The sequence below is a fragment of the Erythrolamprus reginae genome, chromosome 2, assembly GCF_031021105.1.
Source record: "Erythrolamprus reginae isolate rEryReg1 chromosome 2, rEryReg1.hap1, whole genome shotgun sequence".
Lineage (NCBI taxonomy): Eukaryota > Metazoa > Chordata > Lepidosauria > Squamata > Dipsadidae > Erythrolamprus > Erythrolamprus reginae.
Window position 1 is genome coordinate 191,623,208 of NC_091951.1, and position 24,693 is coordinate 191,647,900.

General features: G+C 42.7%; 1 protein-coding gene across 21 annotated transcripts in view; it reads left to right on the forward strand.

Annotated features, from left to right (window-relative positions):
• The window catches only part of R3HDM2 (R3H domain containing 2), a 246,597-nt gene that overhangs the window by 51,522 nt on the left and 170,382 nt on the right, over positions 1-24,693 (forward strand). For 14 of the 21 annotated variants that reach the window (XM_070740945.1, XM_070740953.1, XM_070740958.1 and 11 more), the window contains one exon: positions 11,200-11,293. The exons of the other annotated variants lie outside the window; for them this stretch is intronic. The gene's annotated coding sequence lies outside the window, so the exon portion shown is untranslated. The remainder of the gene's footprint in view (positions 1-11,199; positions 11,294-24,693) is intronic. 21 annotated transcript variants of the gene reach the window in all.

Below are 24,693 nucleotides of genomic sequence, written 5' to 3' on the forward strand. Positions count from 1 at the left end.
ATCTAGTCTGCCCTTATACTATTTTCTGTATTTTATCTTAGGATGGATATATGTTTATCCCAGGCATGTTTAAATTCAGTTACTGTGGATTTATCTACCAAGTCTGCTGGAAGTTTGTTCCAAGGATCTACTACTCTTTCTATAAAATAATATTTCCTCACGTTGCTTTTGATCTTTCCCCCAACTAACTTCAGATTGTGTCCCCTTGTTCTTGTGTTCACTTTCCTATTAAAAATACTTCCCTTCTGGACCTTATTTAACCCTTTAACATATTTAAATGTTTCGATCATGTCCCCCCTTTTCCTTCTGTCCTCCAGACTATACAGATTGAGTTCATTAAGTCTTTCCTGATACGTTTTATGCTTAAGAGCTTCCACCATTTTTGTAGCCTGTCTTTGGACCCGTTCAATTTTGTCAATATCTTTTTGTAGGTGAGGTCTCCAGAACTGAACACAGTATTCCAAATGTGGTCTCACCAGCACTCTATATAACGGGATCATAATCTCCCTCTTCCTGCTTGTTATACCTCTAGCTATGCAGCCAAGCATCCTACTTGCTTTCCCTACCGCCTGACTGCACTGTTCACCCATTTTGAGACTGTCAGAAATCACTACCCCTAAATCCTTTTCTTCTGAAGTTTTTGCTAACACAGAACTGCCAATACAATACTCAGATTGAGGATTCCTTTTCCCCAAGTGCATTATTTTACATTTGGAAACATTAAACTGCAGTTTCCGTTGCTTTGACCATTTATCTAGTAAAGCTAAATCATTTACCATATTACAGACGCCTCCAGGAATATCAACCCTATTGCACACTTTAGAGTCATCGGCAAATAGGCAAACCTTCCCTACCAAACCTTCCCCTATGTCACTCACAAACATATTAAAAAGAATAGGACCCGGAACAGACCCTTGTGGCACACCGCTTGTAACCTGTCTCTGCTCAGAATACTCGCCATTAACAATAACTCTCTGAATATCTGATATGAGTGCTTACCTTGACTTTACAACCACCACAGCTGAGCTCAGCATTGATGTCGCTAAGTGAGGCATTTGTTAAGTGAGCTTTTTCTCACTTTATCACTTTTCTTGCCACAGTTGTTAATTGTACCACTACAGGTTGTGAGTTAGTAACATGGTTGTTAAATGAATCTGGTTCCCCCCATTGACTTTCGCTTGTCTGAAGGTCGCAAAAGGTGATCACATGATCCCAGGACACTGCAACCATCATAAATATGTGCCAGTTGCCAAGCATCTGAATTTTGATTACTTGACCATGGGGATGCTGCAATAGTCATAAGTGTGAGAAATGGCCATAAATACCGGTAACCTTTTTCATTGTTGTAATTTTGAAGTGTCACTAAACAGATGGTTGTAATTGGAGGCCTTACCTGTATGTATTTTTTGTTGCAATTTGTAAACGACACTGCTGCCTCAAGAATTCTTCAAAAATGCTTAAAAAGCACAAATTACATACCCCACCAAAGAAAATAATTAATTATATTTGCTACCCCCCTGACTGATTTGTTCAACCAATCCCTGTTAACAGGAGATGTTCCTGAGGATTGGAGAATGGCCAGTGTTGTGCCTATCCACAAGAAGGGCAGTAGAAAAGAAGCTGCTAACTACAGGCCAGTTAGCTTGACATCAGTTACAGTTAAAATGATGGAGACGCTACTCAAAAAGAGGATAAATCAGCACCTAAAAATCAATAACTTATTGGACCCAAATCAGCATGGCTTTACTGAAGGCAAATCATGTCAGACTAATCTCATTGATTAGTGATTTCTGACAGTCTCAAAATGGGTGAGCAGTGTGGTCGGGTGGTAGGAAAAGCAAGTAGGATGCTTGGCTGCATAGCTAGAGGTATAACAAGCAGGAAGTGGGAGATTGTGATCCCCTTATATAGAGCGCTGGTGAGACCACATTTGGAATACTGTGTTCAGTTCTGGAGACCTCACCTACAAAAAGATATTGACAAAATTGAACGGGTCCAAAGACGGGCTACAAGAATGGTGGAAGGTCTTAAGCATAAAACGTATCAGGAAAGACTTAATGAACTCAATCTGTATAGTCTGGAGGACAGAAGGAAAAGAGGGACATGATTGAAACATTTAAATATGTTAAAGGGTTAAATAAGGTTCAGGAGGGAAGTGTTTTTAATAGGAAAGTGAACACAAGAACAAGGGGACACAATCTGAAGTTAGTTGGGGGAAAGATCAAAAGCAACATGAGAAAATATTATTTTACTGAAAGCGTAGTAGATCCTTGGAACAAACTTCCAGCAGACGTGGTTGGTAAATCCACAGTAATTGAATTTAAACATGCCTGGGATAAAACATATATCCATTGTAAGATAAAATACAGGAAATAGTATAAGGGCAGACTAGATGGACCATGAGGTCTTTTTCTGCCGTCAGTCTTCTATGTTTCTATGAATTAAATAATTAAATACTTTGGTGAGTTTCTTTGCTTCTGCGCAGGCACGGAAGCAAAAAACCTCACCAAAACACGGGTGCATGTGCATCCCCAAGCAGGTTTTTGCTACCTGTACTGGTGCAGGAAGCAAAATTTCGTTCGAATCTGCACTCACGCGCCAGAGCTGCACACAATTAGTTGTACCTATAGGAACCCACTACTGGTTACACGTGTATATGCTTTATTTTGGAGTAAGTGACTGGGAGGGATGCCGTAGGAGAAACATGAGATTTTTTTTTTCATTGCAACCCCCAACTGATTGACACCATATTCCAGTTCACCCCTTTTTTCCAAATTTGGTTCAGTTCTGTTTTTTGAGAATTAACATGCTGATGAGCAGATAGTATGGTCTTGATTCTTTTTACTTAATTTCTTTCCAACATTTGATTGGATAGGAAGAAATGCAAATGATATATAAATCCTGCTGAAAAAAAAATTACTCTGTTCATTGTCCCCCGAGTATCATTTCCAAGAATGAAATTATAGTCTCTTCCCCATCATCATTACCTGTGGATAGCTTTGTGAGTTGGACAGTGTCCTGGGAAATTGTTTACCGCTGTAGGCAAATCTAAGCCTTCAAACAAAGGGGAAAAAAAGAGAGAGAAGGATGGCTTAATTTAGAAAGAAAGCTGTTCCCTCTCTCCTTGTTAACAAGAGTGACATTACTACACTGTTGTAAACAAGCTAGCATTTGCCTTAGCTGCTTATCAGGGAATCAGTTGATAAAGGAAAGATGGCTCAATTAATTTTGATGTGTCCATAACCATATAGAAAGACAGAACTTATTTACCTTTAGGCCATGATAGGTGAAGATAAACGATTGCTGAACGAAGTGTAAAGTGTGCTTTGGATATTACAAGATGAATCTGGAAGGGAAGGAGTGAAGTCTTAAGGTTTCTTTGTGTCATGTGGAGGACACCCTGTGCCTTTTAGTCTCATGGAATTACTCCACCTGTTTTCTGGTTAAAGTTCTTTATTGAATAATTCACTTTTAGCTAGAGGCAAAGAAACAGAGAAAATAGAAGAACATTGTACCTCAGTAAACATAGTAAAGTAGTTAATGGTAGGGCTTTTGACTGCCCTGTTCATCTAGGATGGGAATGTTAGGCTCATCCCTTGGTGACTAGAAATGTACTTTGAGGCAAATTCATCTACAATTATTTATTTATTTATTAGATTTGTATGCCGTCCCTCTCCGAAGACTCGGGGCGGCTCACAACAATAATAAAAACAATATTCCAGCGAAAACAAATCTAATATTAAAAAGCACATAAAACCCTATCATATTTTAAAAAGCAAACAAAATATATACCTGTTCTGTCGGGCTCTCTGGTACACTCCTCCCAAAAATTCACAGGTACAAATTTCAGACACACACGTTTGAAAATTCAAAACAATGTTCTTTATAATGAAAATTCACTTAAACTAAGCCCTCTTTTGGTATAGCAAAGAGCACCGGTCTCCAAACAAACTGGTAATTTGTACAAGTCCCTTATCAGTTCTGTGATACTTATCTTGCAGCTGTGAGGCAATTCACAGTCCTTCTTCTTTCACAAAGTGAAACACACTTTGCTCTGGTTTAGTTTCCAAGCGGGGAAAAATCAGCACACAAAAGGTCAAAGTCAGTAAAGCAGTCATGAAACACAACAATCAGATAATCCTCCCCAATGGCCAAACCCACAGGCTGCTATTTATAGCAGCCTCACTAATTACCACAGCCCCACCCAACCACACGTGGCCTTGTTTTCTTTGATAATAATCTCTCAGTTGTTGCTGCCTATGCATCGCTCTCCGCATGCGTGGCTGTATCATTAACTCTTGTTCTGAATCCAAGGAGGAGCTAGATAATTGATCTCCTTCTGAGATGTCTGCCACACTCTCCTCCTCCCTGTCACTCATGTCTTCTTGGTCAGAGGAGCCTTCATCAGCAGTTTCCACTGGGGGCAAAACAGGCCTGCAGCATGTGGATGTCTCCCCCACATCCACAGTCCTTGGGGCAGGAGCTGGGCCAGAGCTAACCACAACACATACCCAAACATAAATATATATATATATTATAGTTGTCAGCTAAAAAAACATTTAACATACATACATACATACATACATACATACATACTTACTTACTTACTTACTTACTTACTTACTTACTTACTTACTTACTTACTTACTTACTTACTTATTTATTCTTGGATGACAACAAAAATGGCATACTGCGGCAATATTCCCAGAAAAAAAAATCATTGAAAATTCTTACCTTCTACGAAACTGTGTGCTTGAAAGCCATGTTTGCAGAGGTAGGCTTGTTTTTTTTAATTTGTATCCTGCCTTTATAAATAAGGCAGCAAACATATTCGGCACACCTTCTTCATCCTATTTTCTGCACTACAACCCTGTGAAATGGGTTGGGATGAGAGAGTGTTGTTGCAATGTCGATAGTACCAAGGCACTTGCGGGTTGGAAAGGATTAGCCAGTGACAACAGTGTTCCTTGGACACCCAGTTTGGGGCTTGAGAGTGGTTGGCCTAAAGTCGCCCATCCAACTTTCATGGATTTAATGAGCATAGTTGGTTCTGCCTAGAGTCTTTATTAGGAGCCATCCTCCATTAAAGCTGTTTTTTCTTGGCTGAGCCTGCTACAGTAATGCTTTCTTTTTTCCCCTGTTTTAGAAGAGGCAAATAGGTTACTGTCCTTCCATCCTTGTGGAGTACGCTTGAAGATATTGACAAAATTGAACGGGTCCAAAGACGGGCTACAAGAATGGTGGAAAGTCTTAAGCATAAAACGTATCTGGAAAGACTTAATGAACTCAATCTGTATAGTCTGGAGGACAGAAGGGAAAAGGGGGGACATGATCGAAACATTTAAATATGTTAAAGGGTTAAATAAGGTTCAGGAAGGAAGTGTTTTCAATAGGAAAGTGAACACAAGAACAAGGGGACACAATCTGAAGTTAGTTGGGGGAAAGATCAAAAGCAACGTGAGAAAATATTATTTTACTGAAAGAGTAGTAGATCCCTGGAACAAACTTCCAGCAGACGTGGTAGATAAATCCACAGTAACTGAATTTAAACATGCCTGGGATGAACATATATCCATCCTAAGATAAAATACAGAAGATAGTATAAGGGCAGACTAGATGGATCATGAGGTCTTTTTCTGCCATCAGTCTTCTATGTTTCTATGTTTCTATGAAGTATATTCTTATACTTCAAGCACACATCTTAACTGGTGTAAAATTCATCCTCTGTGATGCACAGATCCCGGTCAGAAACTCTCTTGGTATGAGAGACTCTCTTAACTAGTTCGTCCAAAATCTGCGGAGCTTAGACCTTGGCTCATTTCACTTGGACCATGAAGGATATTTTTCTTTAAAAAGAGACCACTTGTTATGCTGAAGAAGTTATACAAACGTGGCTGTTGTTAACTATATGAAGACCCCCCAACGTTTCTGTTTGGTTACAAATATTAACTTATATTGAACTACATAGGTGGGAATAATAGCTGAGAATGAATGAAGAAATGCAGTTGTGGGTATTGTGGTCTCTATACATGTAACTACATTTAATTGTATTTATCTCCATTCCTATCTTTTTTTCTTTTATCCATCGGTTTTTAATTTTTTGTTATAATACCCTTCATTTCTTAAGGGTGATGGGTACCACATATTATCTCAGATCAGGAGCCTTCTTTCAATATTTTGGGAGTAAAAGAAGTTCATTTCCTATCTGGAGTATCACTGAGCAGGGAGAACTACAACCATATCGATATGAGAAGTCATACATGATTAACATAACAAATACATCTCTAACTACTGACAATAGGCATGGATATTATATTACACGATCTTATCCTTGTAAGAATACAAATCCTAGTAACAACAACAGTGATGTTATTGGAGCTCTTGGCACTCAGGCTGCCCTTGCAAAACAGAATTGATGCCTGCAAAATATATTTAAAAATGCCTACGAAGGAGATTTGGAATTGTTAGAGTATAATTTTTGAAAGACTCAAATGATGTATCCTTTAGCAGAAGTACCAGGCTGTGACTTCACATAGTAGCTCCATGTATGTCCTTGATTTGCAGGTGGTGACAATTGTTTTCTCCATACTTAAACTCAGTAAAGATTTGGAAGCAGCTGGTAAATGGGTGGAAACAAGGAGAACAATCAAGGAAACAATAAAGAAGCAATGGGTGGAGACAAATCAAGTAGAGAAGCAACTTAGGACTAAGGAGAAATTTCCTGACTGTTAGAACAATTAATCAGTGGAACAGCTTGCCTCCAGAAGTTATGAATGCTCCAACACTGGACATTTTTAAGAGGATGTTGGATAACCATTTGTCCGAAGTGATATAAAGTTTCCTGCTTAAGCAATGTGTTGGACCTCCAAGGTCCCTTCCAACTCTGCTATTCTAATTCTATTCTAAATAAAGGATTGCCTTTAAGGTGATTTGGAAACTTCAGCTGGTGTAGATTGTGTCTATTCGAAAATTCATGGCACTGATGGGATCAATTAATGAGATATCTACATTATGCCAGCTGGGCCGATTTTAAATTAAGTTCTTTGCAGGATGTCTGCCATTCACCTCATGTTGATTTTTGAGAAAGGTTAGGTGAGCCTTTTCACCAGTGGTTTTATGAATAAGTTATCTTCTGTTGCCAAAGAACCCCATCGTTATAATTAGTTAGAAACAGTCTGACTATATGCTGATAGTCAGCTTTTAATGAAACGGTGTATGAGATGTTAGTATTAGCTAAATACTGAAATTGGATGTTGCTTGTAGTTATTGGTGTTATTCGATTTTCGCGGGGGATGTGTTCCGAGACTGCCCGCAAAAGTCGAATTTCAGCGAAGTAGAGATGCGGAAGTAAATACGCCATTTTTTGCTATGGACAGTATCACAAGCCATCCCTTTACACTTTAAACCCCTAAATTACCATTTCCAATTCCCTTAACAACAATTTACTCACCATTATTACTGGTATTCACCATTGAATAAGACACTTAGTAATCCTGATATTTATAAACATAATTATTTATTAAAAATAAGTATTATTTTTGTTATTTATTTGCAAAAATTATTAGTTTGGCGATGATGTATGACATCATCGGGTGGGAAAAACCGTGGTATAGAAAAAACCCTGTATTTTTTAATTAATGTGTTTTGAAAAACCGTGGTATAGGTGATTCGCAAAGTTTGAATCCGCGAAAATCGAGGGAACACTGTATACCCTTTTGTTATTACATGAGCTTTTATTTTGGAAATTGCCTTAAGGTACCTTTGCTCCTAAGATGCTTTTAATAATAATTAAATCAGTGGTGAAAACCATTTCTTAGAACTACTGGTTCGGTGGGCATGGCTTGATGGGCGTGGCTTGGTGGGCGTGGCAGGGGAAGGATATTGCAAAATCTCCATTCCCACCCCACTCTGGGACTAGCCAGAGGCGTTATTTGCCAGTTATCCAAACCGGTGTTTCCCAACCTTGGCAACTTGAAGATATCTGGACTTCAACTCCCAGAATTCCCCAGCCAGCATTTGCTGGTTGCGGAACTCTGGGAGTTGAAGTCCAAATATCTTGAATTTGCCAAGGTTGGGAAACTAGTTCTCCAGAACCTGTCAGAGCCTGCTAGATTTCACCCCTGAAATAAATGTGTTTTAACTTTTTAACATGAAATACTGTTGGTTTAGCTTAGTCCATTGACTTTTAAGCTAAGTTCTACATCTTTCTCAGCATCTATGTTAGAATATTGTGTGCTATTTCTACTTGCCATTGTTCAGTTTTAAGCAATATATTACTGAAGTCTCTGCGCAGTGTAAAAATTCCATAAACTTTACTGTATTAGATTCCTCTGTAAAGAACAACACTTAGGGGGTTATACAAAACATTCTGTGCAAAAAATGTTCCATACATAGAATAGCTGCTTTTGAATTGTCCATGCTTGGAATGAAATGAGGCTGCTTTGTTCCTAGCAAAAGTGACTTCGAAGGAGGGAGGAAAAAAAACCCAAGGACATTGACAGCTGGGAGGGAGGGAGCAAACTGGTAGATGATACACTGTGAGAGGAAGAAGTGTGACTCCACCAGCTTTTGCATTTCATTTAGGGTTATATACCGCTTCATAGTGCTTTACACTCTTCTCTAAGAGGTTTAAAGAGCCAGTTATATGCCCCCAATAACCTGAGCCCTCAGTTTATCAACCTCAAAAGGATGGAAGGCTGAGTCTTCAGCTAGTCAGGATTGAACACCTGGCAGTATAATGCCTTCTAACTACCGCACCACCACAGCTCTCCTACTCCCTACTCACCTTGTCCAGATTCTATTGTATCTGAAAATTTGAATAAGGAAAGCATTCTAAGTTTTAGTTCTGCTGAACTGTCGCTGACCTAAACAGTTTGGCATACCCCTAGACCACAGCTTTTCAAATTTGGGAACTTTAGGACTTGCTAGCCTGGAGAAATATGAGAGTTGAAGTCTACAAGTCTTAAAGTTGCTAAGTTTGGGGACCCCTACCTTAGACAGTTGTTCATCAAATGTAAAAAGCATGGTAAGCACCGTTCCCCCTAGGCTGCGCGCGTGAGCGCGCGCGCACCCCAAAATACCGCCCCGCGCCCTTTTCCATGGGCGCGCAGTTCCCATCCCCCTGCCAGCGCGCGGGGGGGTGGGAGCGGGGAGGCGCCGGCAGTAGAAGGCGCTGCCCCCGCCCGATCTGCTCCCTCTCCTCCTCTTCCAACGAAAGAAACGCGCGGAAGCTGCTTGCTTTTCGTGAAAGCAGCGCGCCTTTTAAACATGCTGCTTTCCTGCACCTCTTTCCTGGGGGGGGAGTGGCCTCCTCCCCCCCCACCCAGGAAAGAGTTGCAATAAAGCAGCGTGTTTAAAAGGCGCGCTGCTTTCACGGAAAGCAAACCCGGCTTTCCTGGCCGGCACAGGGCTTTCCTGCTACTCTCCCCCGAAAACACAACGGAGGTCCAGGATGACAGGCGAAGCGAGGTGGAGCAACGCGAGGCTCAACCTGGTGGCGGAAGACCTCCGTTGTGTTTTCGGCTGGGGGGGGCAGGAGGACCTTCCTGGCTTTCCCGGGCAGCTGGCTCTAGCCTTGTGCCGGTCAGCAAAGCCGGAGACGTGGAGAGAAAGGAAAGAGAGGGAGGGAAAGAGGAGAGGAAAGAAGGAGGGAGGGAGGGAAGGGAGAGAAAAGTGAACGAGAGGGAGAGAGAAAGGGAGGAAGAGAGGAAGGAAGAGATAAATATAAAGGGAGAGAGGGAGAAAGAGAGGGAGGGGAACAGGGGAAGGAAGGAAAAGAGAGAGAAAGAGAAAAAAGTGGAAGGAAGAGAGAAGGAAAGAAAGGGAGAAAGAAAGAGAGAGAGAGAAGATAGGAAGGAAGAGAGAGTGAGAGAGGGAAAGAAAGAAATAGTGAGAGAGGAGAGAGGAAGGAAGAGTGAGAGAGTGAGAGAGAGGAAGAAAGCAAAAGAGAGAGAGGAGTGGAAGGAAGAGAGAGGGAGAGAGAAATGATAGAAAAAAGGGGGAAGAGAAAAGAGAAAATGATTGAGGCAGAGAATGACAGGAAAGAGAGAGAAATAGAGAGAGAAGTGACTCTTGATTTAAAGCATATGGTAAAAGCACTTAAATAATAACAGAGAAAAAACCCCCCAGCCCTCACCTGTTTTTATTAATAGTTATGTTTTTGGATTTGCTGGTTATTTTAGTTTTAATAGTAATAGAGTTTTGTTTTGTTTTATTATTAATTTATTTTAATAAAAAAGTAGGGATTTTATTTATTTTATTTTATTTTATTTTATTTTATTTATACATACATACATACATACATACATACATACATACATACATACATACATACATACATACTTCTATGCCGCCCAGTCCCAAGGGGACTGCCGCTCAGACACTATACTTTTCCGCCCACCCCGGAAAAAAAAAATTAGAGGGAACATTGATGGTAAGAATATTAAAGGACTATTTAGGTTAATTAAAACATAAGGTTAACTTTCTTATTACGTATTTAAAGGAAAGCTTTTCTTGAAGCAAATAAAATTTATTTTTTTTCAATTGGTGGTTAAAATACAAGGGTATGAGAAATAAGATACAGTTCTTATCAACACTGCTTTCAGAATTGGCAAGCCATGTGGATGGTAGGTAAAATAATATAAAAGAGTGTGTGTGTGTATTCTTGTTGACTAGAGCAGATGTAGGCAATAGTTTTGGTTTACTAGGTACAATTTGCCATTTGAAGAGCAATGATTGAGATTTTTCCCACTGTATTTGCTTTAGTTGTCCAGGATGCTGTCTGCCCTCTGCTTATCTTCGTCTTCTTGTATTTGCGCTGAGGCCCTGCTTCCCAGGAATGGTTTCGTTTCCTTCCTTCCTTCCTTCCTTCCTTCCTTCCTTCCTTCCTTCCTTCCTTCCTTCCTTCCTTCCTCCCTCCCTCCCTCCCTCCCTCCCTCCCTCCCTCCCTCCCTCATTCTGCCTTTATTATTTAGAATGTTTATGGAGCCTAGATAGATGTAAAAGCATTCAGTAGATAAAAATTGTGGTGTTGGCTGGCATGGTTGCTTGGTAGACTAGTACTTTATTTAATTTTTGAATTTATAAGCAATTACACATGTAGCAGTAGGTGGTTCTATCATGGGTTGGGTTTTTTTGGCATTTTGAGAAGCTAGTATGGCACAGGGGCACCATTAGTAAAAAAACCCATCTGATTTTCAGATTTGAAGATGCTGAGGTCCTTGTAACCATCCTGATCCCCAAAAAATGCAAGCAGAGTTAAACTTTCCATGTATTGTGCTGTGATCTTTCAAAGGTTAGTGCTCCAACAATTAAATGTAATCAATTTTGAACAGTTCTGCTAGTTTAATGTAAGACCATACTCCTCTCTTTTTTAATGAACCGTTGCGATTAAATTAATACTAGCATTTTTAAGATCCTTGTGCTTGTGTACGTGACAGATTTTGAGAAACTGGAGCTGATGAAACTGTTCTGGACTTACATTTATTTAGCAACCATCCAAATTTAACATCAGTACACAAAAAAATAATCTGCTCCCACATTTAAGACTGTCACAGCATCCCCATAGCCACATGATCCAAAATTTGGTGCTTGGCAACTAACATGTATTTGTGATGGTCACAGTGTCACATGATTACCGGCTAGCCTCGGACAAGCCAAGTCATTGGTAGAAGCTGGATTCCTTTACAGTGATTAGCTTAAATTTATTTATTTATTTATTGGATTTGTATGCCGCTCCTCTCCGGAGACTCGGGGCGGCTAACAGCAACAATAAAAGAGTGTACAATAGTAATCCAATATTAAAAACGATTAAAAACCCATTAATATAAAAACCAAACATACATGCATACCTACCATGCATAGAATTGTAAAGGCCTAGGGGGAAGAGGGTCTCAATTCCCCCATGCCTGACGGCAGAGGTGGGTTTTAAGTAGCTTACGAAAGGCAAGGAGGGTGGGGGCAATTCTAATCTCTGGGGGGAGGAGTTGGTTCCAGAGGGCCGGGGCCGCCACAGAGAAGACTCTTCCCCTGGGTCCCGCCAAGCGACATTGTTTAGTTGACGTACACCCCCCCCCCCAAAATGTGCAAAATTCATTTAATAAATGTCTTTCTTAGTAGTGGAATTTCTGGTTTCAGTTGTGGTCACAAGTCAAAGACTACCTGGAATACCAGTAAGATGATAATCTTAGTGTCATAGCCATTGCTGTGTTCCAAGTGTAACAAACGTTCATTGTAGGCTGCCCATGTGTAACATCACATAGCCTGATCAATGAAATAGTGCTTCTATTATAATACCAGTTCTGTGGCCGTGGCTTGGTGGGCGTAGTAGGGGAAGGATCCTGCAAAATCTCCACTCCCTCCGCACTCCTGTGGGAAGGGTACTGCAAAATCCTCATTCCCACCCCCATTCTGAGGCCAGCCAGAGGTGGTATTTGCCGGTTTTCAAAATTTCCACTACCAGTTCTCCAGAACCTGTCAGAACCTGCTGGATTTCACTCCAGCTTCTATGACACATAATGGTTTTGTGTTGTTGAACATTATCAAATGCTGGCTTGGCTGGGCATGCATGTAGAAGAGAGGACCTTTTTCAGTAATTAAGGCAGTAGGTGAAAATTCCATCTGTTGTTTACTTTAGATACTTTAATTACAGATGAAAGCTGATCCCCTTGGAGATGTTACAAAGGCACCTAATATCTTTGTTGTTGTGCTTATAGAAGTAGCTTGTCAAGTTGCCCCAGCAACTTTGGAGTTCAACTCATGTGAAAGCAGCAGCAGTAGTCCTTCTACCAGAAGAGATCAGTTGGTACAGATCCTCCCCGTTTAGCTACTAACATTTGTTTTTGTACCACCTTTCTTTTGGAATCCATTAAAAGAGTACACAAAAATAGTCACACAATCAAATAAAAACAGGATTTAATGAATCCATTTAACAAAGAAAGAAGGGTACTGTTGAATAATAATTATTTTTTTTTAGAAAAACATAAGAGTTCACCATTTACGGCTGCTAATTGAATAATCACATTTTCCCAAGATGCCTGAACTTTTCTTTCAAGGACTACTTTAAATGCAGCTGGTTGCTGCTATTTGAATTATTTTACAATCTGCTTTGATATCATGTACATTTTGTTCTATTAGCACTTCAAAAGAAGCCCGATGGTTGTTTTTTGAAGCATTTTTTAGATTATTTTTATTTCTTATTTACATATATAGTTTGGGGGGAAAACTACTTTTGGTCTTCCAATAAGCAGAAGACAGGTGACACACCATCACTGTAAATCTGTGTTGCTTGAGGCTAGGTGGTATGAAGGAGATTTTTTTTATGTACAACTTCAGGGTGTTTTCAAGCCAAACTTTCAATAATCTGGGAGAAAGGGATTCTGGGACACCTCACTAGAGCTGGGAAGAACTTCCTAGGTAATCGACTAGCCCAACTTACCATGAGGGCTTTAAACTAGTTCCGAGAGGGGTGGGTGACCAAACTAAGAGACTGAACAATGAATAAAATAAGGAAGGAGAACAAGTCAAGCCTACAAACAAATCAGAGGATAAGAAATGTGTACCCAGATTTAGACACAAACACCTAAAATGCCTGTACACTAATGCACAAAGCCTAGGGAACAAACAGGATGAACTGGAATTACTAATGCATGAGGGCCAATGCGATCTAATTGGAATTACAGAAACCTGGTGGGACGAAACACATGACTGGAACACGCAGATAAAGGGCTGCAACCTCTTCAAGAAAAACAGGTCAAAGAAAGGAGGTGGAGTTGCACTATACGTAAAAGACCACTACACTGCCACAGAGCTATACCCAACCAAAGAAGACAACCCCCTAGAAATCATATGGGTCAACACAAAAGAAAAGAAGTGCAACACCACAATTGGAGTATACTACAGACCACCCAACCAAACAGACACAACGGACAACCTCTCAACAAGCCAACTAACAGAAATATGCAACAAACACAGCACAACAATAATGGGGGACCTTAGCTACCCCGACATCAACTGGAAAACAAACTCAGCACCAAGTGGGAAGTCTGTTAGATTTATCTCCAGTCTTGCTGATAACTTTCTAACCCAAAAAGTTGAAACAGGAACCAGAGGGACTGCAATACTAGACCTAATACTAACAAACAGGGAAGAAATGATAGAGGGAATAGAAGAAGAAAGGACGCTGGGAGAGAGTGACCATGTCATCCTAAAATTCATTATTGTGCAATCACGAACTGCTATACCCAACACCACTAGAGTCCCAGACTTCAGAAAAGTGGACAAGTTCAGAGCGAACCTGGAAGAAAACCCCTGGAAGGAACTTCTAAAGGGTAAAACCACACAGGAAGCCTGGGAGGCCCTAAAAATACTATCATAGATGCCCAAAACAATACAATCCCCATGAAAAAGAAAAACAGGAAAACTAAAATGAAACCAGCATGGCTAAACAAAGACCTCACAGACAACATAAAAGAAAAAAAAGTCAAATACAAAAAATGGAAGAAGGAACTCATAACCAAAGCGGAATATCAGCAAACAGCCAAAACCTGCAAACAAAAATTAAAAAGAGCAAAGGCCCAACATGAACAATACCGTTAATGACAACAAAAAAAGTTTCTTCCAGCACATAAACAAGAAGACAATCACGGAAACAGTCACCACCCTAAAAAACGAAGACGGTAATGAAATCACAGACAACAGAGACAAAGCACAGCTGCTCAACACTTACTTTGCATCAGTCTTCACACAAAATGGAACCACCTACCAACCAACCTGCAAGTCAACTGCAACAAATAGCCAGGGAACCAAACTCAACATAGACAAAAACACAATAAGGGACTACTTGTGGGAGCTCAACGAGTACAAATCACCAGGGCCAGACGGACTTCACCCCAGAGTCCTAAAAGAACTGGCAGACACCATAACAGAACCACTTCTCCTCATCTATCAAAAATCCTGGACCACTGGAGACCTACCGGAAGACTGGAAATGAGCTGACGTAGTCCCCATCCACAAAAAAAGTAAAAAGACTGACCCAGGCAACTGCAGACCAATCAGTCTGACTTATATCAGCAGTAGTGACTGCGAAAGAGATCTTGGAGTCTTGGTGGATAATCAACTAAACATGAGCCAGCAATGTGCAGCAGCGGCCAAAAAAGCCAACACAGTCCTAAGCTGCATCAACAGGGGGATACACTCCAAGACCAGGGAAGTATTAATACCACTCTACTATGCCCTGGTCAGACCACATCTGGAGTACTGGATCCAGTTCTGGTCACCACACTTCAAAAGAGACATTGAAACTCTGGAGAACGTGCAGGAAAGAGCAACCAAAATGATTAGGGGACTTGAAACCAAGACTTACGAAGAGAGATTGCGGGAACTGGGCATGGATAGCCTAGAGAAAAGGAGGGCCAGAGGGGACATGATAGTAGTATACAGGTATATGAGGGTTTGCCACAGGGAGGAGGGGGTCACTCTATTCTCCAGAGCACCAGAGGGCCGGACGAGGAACAATGGCTGGAAACTGACCAAGGAGAGATTTAACCTAAAAATAAGGAAGAACTTCCTGACGGTCAGAGCGATCAACCAGTGGAACAACCTGCCTGCGGAGGTTGTGAACTCCCCAACTCTGGACACTTTCAAGAGGAGATTGGACTGCCATTTGGCTGGGATGCTGTAGGATTCCTGCTCGGGCAGGGGGTTGGACTTGATGACCTGCATAGTCCCTTTCAAATCAATCAATCAATCAAACATCTGGAACATCAAGTTTGGGAAAGCAGTTCTTAGTTATACCCATCAAAGGCTCTTCCGTGACATTAAACTGAATTGCAAATGCATTGATTTTCCGTGAGAAAAGTGCATATGATTCTGGAAGGGACCATTGTTTGCTTTAAACCTTAACGCTATGGCACACTTCATTTGATGATATAAGAAGAGAACAAATGGACTGTTTGAATTTCGACACTCACTCATGGATTCAGTGCAATAAACCCAACATTCCACAGAGAACTAAATCCTGGTAAACTTTTAATAAGAATTCTGCCAACTGTGCTTGAAATATGCAGTATAGGGATAATCATTGCTATTGATACATCATTCAATAGTTGATCCCCCCCCCCTTGAAAAGAGTAAAACAAGAGCAAACAAGGCAACCGAGATGGTCCGTCTTTAAGGAAGTTACCATGTTGCAGTGCTGGTTTGAAACTGGGTTGAGTTCAGACGCGTGAGCTTTAGTGAAACACACTGGCTTTTTAGAAAATAACTTTTGCCTGTTCTTTTAATAAACAGTTATTTTCTATATCTTACAGCTGGCATTTGGTAAAATGCAAGTTTATTTTTATCTAATCTGTTAAATGAATACTGACAGTTTTGAATTGGCTGGCTGGTCTGTTAAAATATTTTTGTGTGTGTTTAGTCAATACTTGCTAATAAGTCAACTGGATTCCCCCTCCCCTCTTTATTGCTTTTTTGATTGCTCTGATACTTAGAGCTACTCTGACTGTTGATCATATTTATTATTTGATTCCAACTAATAACTTCCCCCCCATAGTTTTAAAGAAATATACTATAAAATAGTTGGAGATACTTTGTAACACATTTAATTTTTTAAATATTTATATTGATCTTTCCAGTTTAGCAAAATTAATTACAATTTAAACATTACAAAAGAATAATCTGAAAAAACAGAACATCATATAATGCATGATATATAGTAACTGTGTCACAGCAAACTGTGGATATAGTAGATCTGTGGCTTTGCAGACAATGAATACTAGGTAGAATCTGAGGGGGTTTTACAACACAAAGCAAATGTGCAACAATTTTAACTGCAAAGCATAAGACAGGCAGGAAACATTCATAGCTAAGGCAACAAACTTAATAGTAACATTCGTTAGAGGAATGTGAACACATAGCAGAATCTCATGTTCTTTTAGATGTTTGGAGATCCATCAATAATAAGAATGAATGACCCCTAGATAATACCGGCTGGTATACAGAGGTTTTCTGGGGAATACAGTCTATATTGCAGCTGATCCCTAAGGTTTTCCAAACATGCCTATTATATTGCTGCTATTAGTCATATTTCTGCTTAAGCACACTCATTGTTTATATGCCTTGCCTAACAGCTGTCAAAAGTTTCTGTGAGACAAGATCAGCAAATCTTTCCAGCAACAGGTGGTTGACCTTGAAGGGATAAACTCCTCAGCTATAAGGCATTAGAAGATAAGAACATAGCTGGGAATGGGAAAGCTGACAGACTTGCTTTGAAATCCAAGGACTTACTAAGCAGTGCCATACCCATCAATATATTAAAAAGGTCATTTTCTTTTTCTCTACAAGAAAGCACAGGAAGAATGCCATTTGTTCCTCTTTGCCATTGTAATAGTCCTCTGCACTGTGATTTAAAGCTTTTTGGTTTACCCATGACCAGGGATCAGCAACCTTAAACACTCAGAGTAATTTAGACCCGTTTCCCAAAGAAAACACCCGGAATCACAAACCCTTTCTTGTGCCTGGCTTATTTCCTAAGCAGCCACAGAACTAGCAAATGTAGTTGAATTAAATGTTCTGTTTTCTTCTGAAACTTTTTTTCCTTGGATTTATCCATCTATTATTGACATCCAACTCTGTATACTCATATAATATTTCCCTTTTATTTTTCCCCATACTAAATATAATGAGCTCCTGATATAACATCTCTGGAAATAACTATGTATTTTATTTTTGCCATACCATTTAAGTGTGGGCCAGCCTATCTGCAAGTCATATCCTTCCAATATCAAAAGTCTTTGGTCTTTGATTTCTTAATAAAATCCATTCTCTCATCCAAGACAATAATGCTGAATCTCCCAAATCTGGAATCCAAATACACCTCTAATCCTATTCATCTTGGAGGAATTTTAAACTTATTCTCGCTCTTTTCCTTTGCCAAACAAATTTAAAAATCATTATATCGATCTCTTTGAAATAAGTTTCTCTATTTTTATTAGAATTGTCGAAAATAAGAATAGTAAACAGAGTAGTATGCTCAGTTTAATCAGGGCAATTCTGCCCATCAATGATATTTGGAGATTTTTCCATTTAGCCAAATCTTTCTTGATTTGTTTCTTTAACTTTGTATAGTTATCTTCCTTGATTGTTAAACATCTTGCTGATAACTGAATCCCCAAATATCTTACTTAACCATTTTGCACATTTAACAATCCAACTTTTTTCCCCTCTGTCATGTTCTTTACTAAAGGTTTTATTTTATTCTGGTTGATATTTAGTCCACTTCACCATATTGTTCTACCAGATAGGTTTTATTATGCACTATTCTCAACAACACCCTCCCCCCCCCCCCCCCAGATTATTGAGGAAAAATATGTGAAAGACACAAAGTGATATTCTGTTCAAGATTTGAGGCAATGTAAGATATTTGGAACCTGAGGCCTGCAGAAAAGGTAGAATTCTGGAGAACAAATACTAATCAAACCTTGATGGCACAAGAATTCATTTTAAGCACTGCCACTTTAATTTTTAAATAATAAAGTGATAATGCTAATTTTTTAGAGATAAAATGGAATAGTGTTGATTTAATTGTGCTAAAAGCTAGAGACGACAATTAAATCAGAGCAGTAGCTTGGTTGATTAAAGCTGAGATTTCCATTAGTATTTTATGTCTAAGAAGTGAATCAATGATGTCTTGTAGTGCTTTAGTATTCTTCATGATAAAGACGGAAATGTGAGGGGTTTGTTCTTGAGCTTAAATCTAATTTATGCAATGCTGTTATCCCCCTTACTGAGAAATTTAACTCAATCTGAATTTTCATTCATTCGTCTTTGGAGGCAAAAATGAGATTTTCTTGTTCCCTTCTTTCTCCCTTTATGTGTGCATGTGTGGCGGGGAATTATGTAGCCCTCTTTTAAAAAGAAAGCACAGGTACATTCTCCACTGCATCTGGAAGGAGAGTCCAACATGGGTAATTCACCAATCTTATTGGTAGAGACTGAGTTAATTTAAATATTTAAATATGAGGTAGTCACTGCCCCTTAGCAGCCCCCAATACCTCAGTTTTAAAAACTCAGTCTTAGTGTAGAGACTGTTGAGTTTGCTTCTCTGATGAAGTATTAATAGTAATAATAATAATAATAAAATAATAATAAAATAATAATATTAATAATTAATTATTAATTTTTCTGTTTTTCTCCCCTTTCTAATTGCAGGTGCAGTGAATCTTGAAAGGGAATTTAAGGGGTCTCTGCCCTCCGCGGGCAGAATCACCCCCACCGTTAATCTCCTCGAGCTTCCCTTCCCTCCGTGGGTACCATGCCTAACGAGGAGCACCTCAGCCTAGGGTCCCCGACCTCAGTGGTCATACCCGGCTGTCAGCTGAAGGTGAGGGGGTCCGCCCCCCTCACTGGGTAGCTTGGACTGCTGATTTCGAGAGAAAACTGACAGCGGCTTCTTTTGGCGCCGGGCCAGCGCCTCTCAGCTGTTTGGCGGCTATTCATTAAAGCCGCCGCGGCGGCCCGCCGCCGGGAAAGCCATTTGCCGAGCCGAAAAGCCGCTTGGATTGGCTGGCTCGAAGAGGCGAGTTGTGTGGGGGGCATTGTCTTCAAGGAAGCTGCCCAGTATAGCGGAGGCAGCAAAAAAAGGCGGGAGCGCCATTTTGGGGCAACGGATGCCCGCGCCCGCCCTGTTTAGGCGGGTATAAGGTTGCTCTCCGCCCAATCACTGGGCGCGACCAACCTGTCAGACACAGGCGTAGGCTCTGAGGTGCCAAAACGCCATTTTGAAGGCATTTGTTCAGTGACAGCTTTATCTGTCAGCGTGTCTTTGGCTTCTGTCAAATAAAGAACAACTGTTAACCGTGAGTAATGGAGGAAAAGACCTTAGAGAAAGCATCTTCCCCCATTGTATTGCCTCAGGATAAAGGCAAGGGGAAGTCCAAAGAAAAATCTAAGGCTCCAGCCTCTTCTTCAATCAAGGAGGCAGAGAGGCGCATTAAAGCGTTGGAGCAGAAACTGGAGGCAGCCCTCTTAGCTCCAAGAACCGTCTCTCCCTTATTGCAGGCCAGGGATCCACCAGCCTTCTCTGTTTTGAGACCCTCAGAGACATTATCAGAGAGAGATTGGTCTCCAGAGAGGCAGCACCCATTTATGCCTCAGGCTGTTCCTCCATCTGGCCTTCAGCAACCAAGGCCAGGGTCTGCCAGCCACTCATTGAAAAGTGCCCCTTCTGCCACCTTTACGCCCACTGCGGCTGGGCTGCGGGTGCAACCAGATACCTGGCAGCAGATGTCCCCTGCCTTACAGGGACTCATCTCTGATGTTTACTCACAAGGGATGGCAGCGGGGGTGCAACAGAATGCCCAACACCCCCCAACCAGCACAGCCCAAGAACCTATGGGCTGCACCGCCCCCCTCGGGTATGGGGTCCTGGATGGAGGAGCCGTCACCCCTAGAGGAGGCCGAAAAAGAATACGACTTTTCGGATGATGAGACTACTCCTGATCCTCCGGTGACAGCTGGACTCTTTAAGGCTCCCCTTTTCAAGATTCTGCTGCATAAAGCTAAGCAGGTGGCAGATTTACCGGGTCCAACCAAGGCTACTGAGGCCTCAGATGACCCTAAGCCTTCGGCAGTATTATTCAAGGAGCCCCAACCCGAGACTGATCATGTGCCATCCTCGGACATATTCAGGCAAAGCATCAAGCGCCCATGGCAGCAGCCTGCAGCAGCTCAAGGCCCTTCGGTCATCGAAAGGAAGTTTTATACTTTAGATGATGACATGGAAAAGCTGCTGGAATTTCCGCCCATAGACCAGCCGGTAATGACCTTGATATCTAAGGCCTTGGTACCATCTGAAACGGGCGATAGCTTGAAACCAGAGGATAGAAAGGCGGAAATTTTACTAAGGAAATCCCATCAAATGGCAAGCTGGGCGTTTAGGGCGGCGACCGCAGCTTCATTTTTCAATAGGGCCTCCATAATGTGGTTGCAGGAGGTACAAGCCCGCCTAGGTCCAGAAGAAGGTCGCTTACGTCAGGACCTCAGTAAATTATTGGCAGCTGTGGAGTTTTCAGCGGATGCAACTCTCCATGCCGCAAAGTTTTCGGCTAGAGGGATGGCGGCGTCACTTGCATCCAGACGCCTCCTTTGGCTGAGGAGCTGGCCAGCGGACCTGAAGTCCAAGTGGAACCTGGCATCATCTCCATACCAAGGGGAGAAGCTCTTTGGAGAAGCCTTGGACCCTGTCCTCATTGAGGATAAGGACAAACGTAAGACCCTCCCCAGAGCATACCGGCGCCAAGAGCGTAGACCCCAATCCTTACGCTCGCCGTCAGCCATTTCGTTGGGACCCCTCTTCCTCGGCTGGTCAGACCAATAGGTCATACACTCAAAATCAGTATGGCCAACCCACCTTTAGAGGGGACCGAGCGGCCTTTCAGGATAGGCCCAGAGGATACCAGCAGTCTCGGCGTCCTTTTAGAGGGAACCAATGGGGCTTCAGGCGCACAAAATGACTTGGCTCCATTACAGCCCATAGGAGGCAAACTTCAACGCTTCAGCGCCTCCTGGAGGATTACCTCCACCGACAAATGGGCAAGGGCCACAATATCACGAGGACTGCGCCTGGAGTTCTTGCAGCCTCTGCCAAACCGGTTTGTCACCTGTCCGTTAATGCGAGACCCACTCAAAAGACGTCATCTACAACTGGAGATAACACACCTTCTCAAAATACAAGCGATAGAGAAGGTGCCCGAACATGCCAAGGGCACGGGATTCTATTCCATTGTGTTCCTAGTGCCGAAGTCTTCGGGGGGGGGGGGGTTCAGGATGATTTTAAACCTGAAACTCCTGAATACCTTCATTCGGTATCGCAGATTTCGCATGCACTCCCTACAATCGATTTTGGCCTCTGTTCGGCACAACGATTTTCTTACCTCTATCGACCTCAAAGAGGCTTACCTGCATGTTCCGGTTTGGCCAGCACATCGTCGTTACCTCAGGTTTTGTCTCAATGGGGTCCACTACCAGTACCGTGCCATGCCGTTCGGCCTGTCTTCGGCTCCCCGTACATTTACAAAGCTGATGGACATTCTGACAGCACATCTAAGGGCCCAGTCCATAAGGGTTATGGCGTACTTGGATGACATAATCGTTATGTCCAAGTCTATGGTCCAAGCGCAACACCATCTGGCGCTCACACGGGAAACTCTGGAGAGGCATGGGTACACGGTCAATGTGGAGAAGAGCCATCTTCATCCTACCACATCAATCCAACATCTGGGCTCCATCATAGACACCGCAGAGGACACGGTTTCCCTAACACCAGAGAGGGTACTCAATATCCGGAGATTGGTAACCAGCCTTCGACGACAAAGGCAAACACCGTTGGCAACATTGTCCAAGATACTAGGGACTATGGTCTCATCCATAGGGATTGTGCCATGGGCTCGCCATCACATGAGGGGCCTCCAATGGTTTCTCCTTCCGGCCCAGAGGGACAAGGTGAGTCACTCGCACCGGAAGGTGAGGCTCCCAGCTTCAGTCAAACAGTCGCTGGCATGGTGGTTGTCCCCAGCTTTGATCCAGGGTTCTCCTCTTCACAGCCACGAGCGTGTGATTATCACAACAGACGCGAGCTTGTCGGGCTGGGGCGCCCATATGGGGCCTCATATAGCTCAGGGCCTGTGGTCTCAGGAGGACTTAACCCAGGTCAATATCAACGTTCTCGAACTCAGAGCGGTTTTCTTAGCCCTTCAGGCTTTCGCTCCCTGGGTTCAGGACAGGCATGTCCTGGTTCTGACGGACAACGTGGCCACAAAAGCCCACCTGAACCATCAAGGAGGTACGAGATCTCATCAACTCATGGCTCAAGCCACGGACCTCTTCGATTGGGCCGAATCTCATCTGGCCTCTCTGACGGCGGAGCATATTGCCGGGACCAGCAATGTGCAGGTGGACTGGCTGAGCAGGTCCACTCTGGATCCTTCGGAGTGGCAACTGGACCCGGCACTCTTCAAACAGATAGTGCTACGATTTGGTCTTCCATTGGTGGACCTCTTCGCAACCCCAGCAAACGCCCAATTGCAGAGGTTTTTCCCCCGGTTTCCGACGCCAGGGGCAGAAAGGGTCAATGCCCTATGGTCACCATGGCCCCAGGGGTTACTGTATGCCTTTCCCCCGACGTGTCTCATTCAAAGGATATTAGACAAGACAATTCGGGAGGGGGCGGAGATAATAATGGTAGCTCCCTATTGGCCGAGACGGCCTTGGTTTGCAGACCTAGTAGCCCTATCGGTGTCTCCCCCGTGGAGGATTCCAGATCCCGAGGTAGTGTTAGTTCAGGGGTCAGTTTACTATCCGGAACCTCAGTGGTTCAAACTGACCGCCTGGCACTTGAAAGGGCGGGTCTGAGACAGCAAGCCTTGCCAGACGAGGTTATATCCACCATACAGGCAGCACGTCGCCCATCAACGGTAAGACTCTACCAGGCCACATGGGCGGCCTTTTGTACGTTTTGTTCAAACCACCACCTTAATCCGGGGGAGGCTTCGGTTGTGTCAATCTTACGATTCCTACAGTCAGGGGTAGAGAAAGGGTTAGCCCCAAATACATTGAAAAGGCATTTAGCTGCTCTGGCGACCATCATCCGAGTACCCCACGCTCGCTCCCTGGCACAAGATCCTTGGATTAGGGATTTTATTAAGGGCGCGATTAACACCCACGCGCCTCCAGTACACAGGTTCCCGACGTGGGACCTTTCCCTGGTACTCAAGGCGTTAACAGCCCCTCCTTTCGAGCCGATGAGGACGATTCCAGTACGATTGCTCTCCTTAAAGACTGCCTTTTTAGTGGCAATTACGTCGGCACGCCGAGTATCGGAGCTGTCTGCCCTATCTACGCATGTAGATTTGTGTGTATTCCACCCTGATCGGGTGGTGTTGAGGTTAGACCCTACATTTATTCCCAAGGTTAACTCGGGGTTCCACAGGGCTCAAGAGTTAGTGTTGCCAGACTTTTGCACACATGGACAGCACCCTCTCGAGCTGAGATGGCACAAGGTAGATGTTCGGAGGGCTTTGAAAATCTACATCAGACGGACTGGACATTTCAGGAAATCTGAGCGGCTGTTTGTGTCCTTTGGTCAGCGATCAATGGGTCTGGCAGTATCAGCTAGGTCCATCAGTCGCTGGCTGAGGGATTGTATTGAGGAAGCTTACAAAGCTCGGTCTCAAGTACCACCAACCGGGGTAACAGCGCATTCCACTAGAAGTGCAGCCACTTCGGTGGCTTGGAGGACTCAGGCGTCCATAGAGGACATTTGCAGGGCGGCTACATGGGCGTCTCCTACCACCTTTATACGCCATTACAAACTGGACACAGTAGCTTCGGCGGAAGCTGCGTTTGGGAGACGGGCTTTGCAGCAAGTGTGTTCAACTCCTGCGACCGTAGCTCAGCCTTTTCCCTCCCATGGGCAGTAATCTTTGGCATATCCCATGTTGGACTCTCCTTCCAGATGCAGTGGAGAAGAACCGTTGTACATACCTGAACGGTCTTCTCGATGCACTGGAAGGAGAGTCCAAACCCACCCGGCATGGTTGTTTCGCCAGGTCGCCGGGGTTTGGGATACAAGTTAAACTGTTATGAGGTTATATGGTTATTGTTCAATAAACAGGTTATCCTTAAACTGGCTTCGTTTTT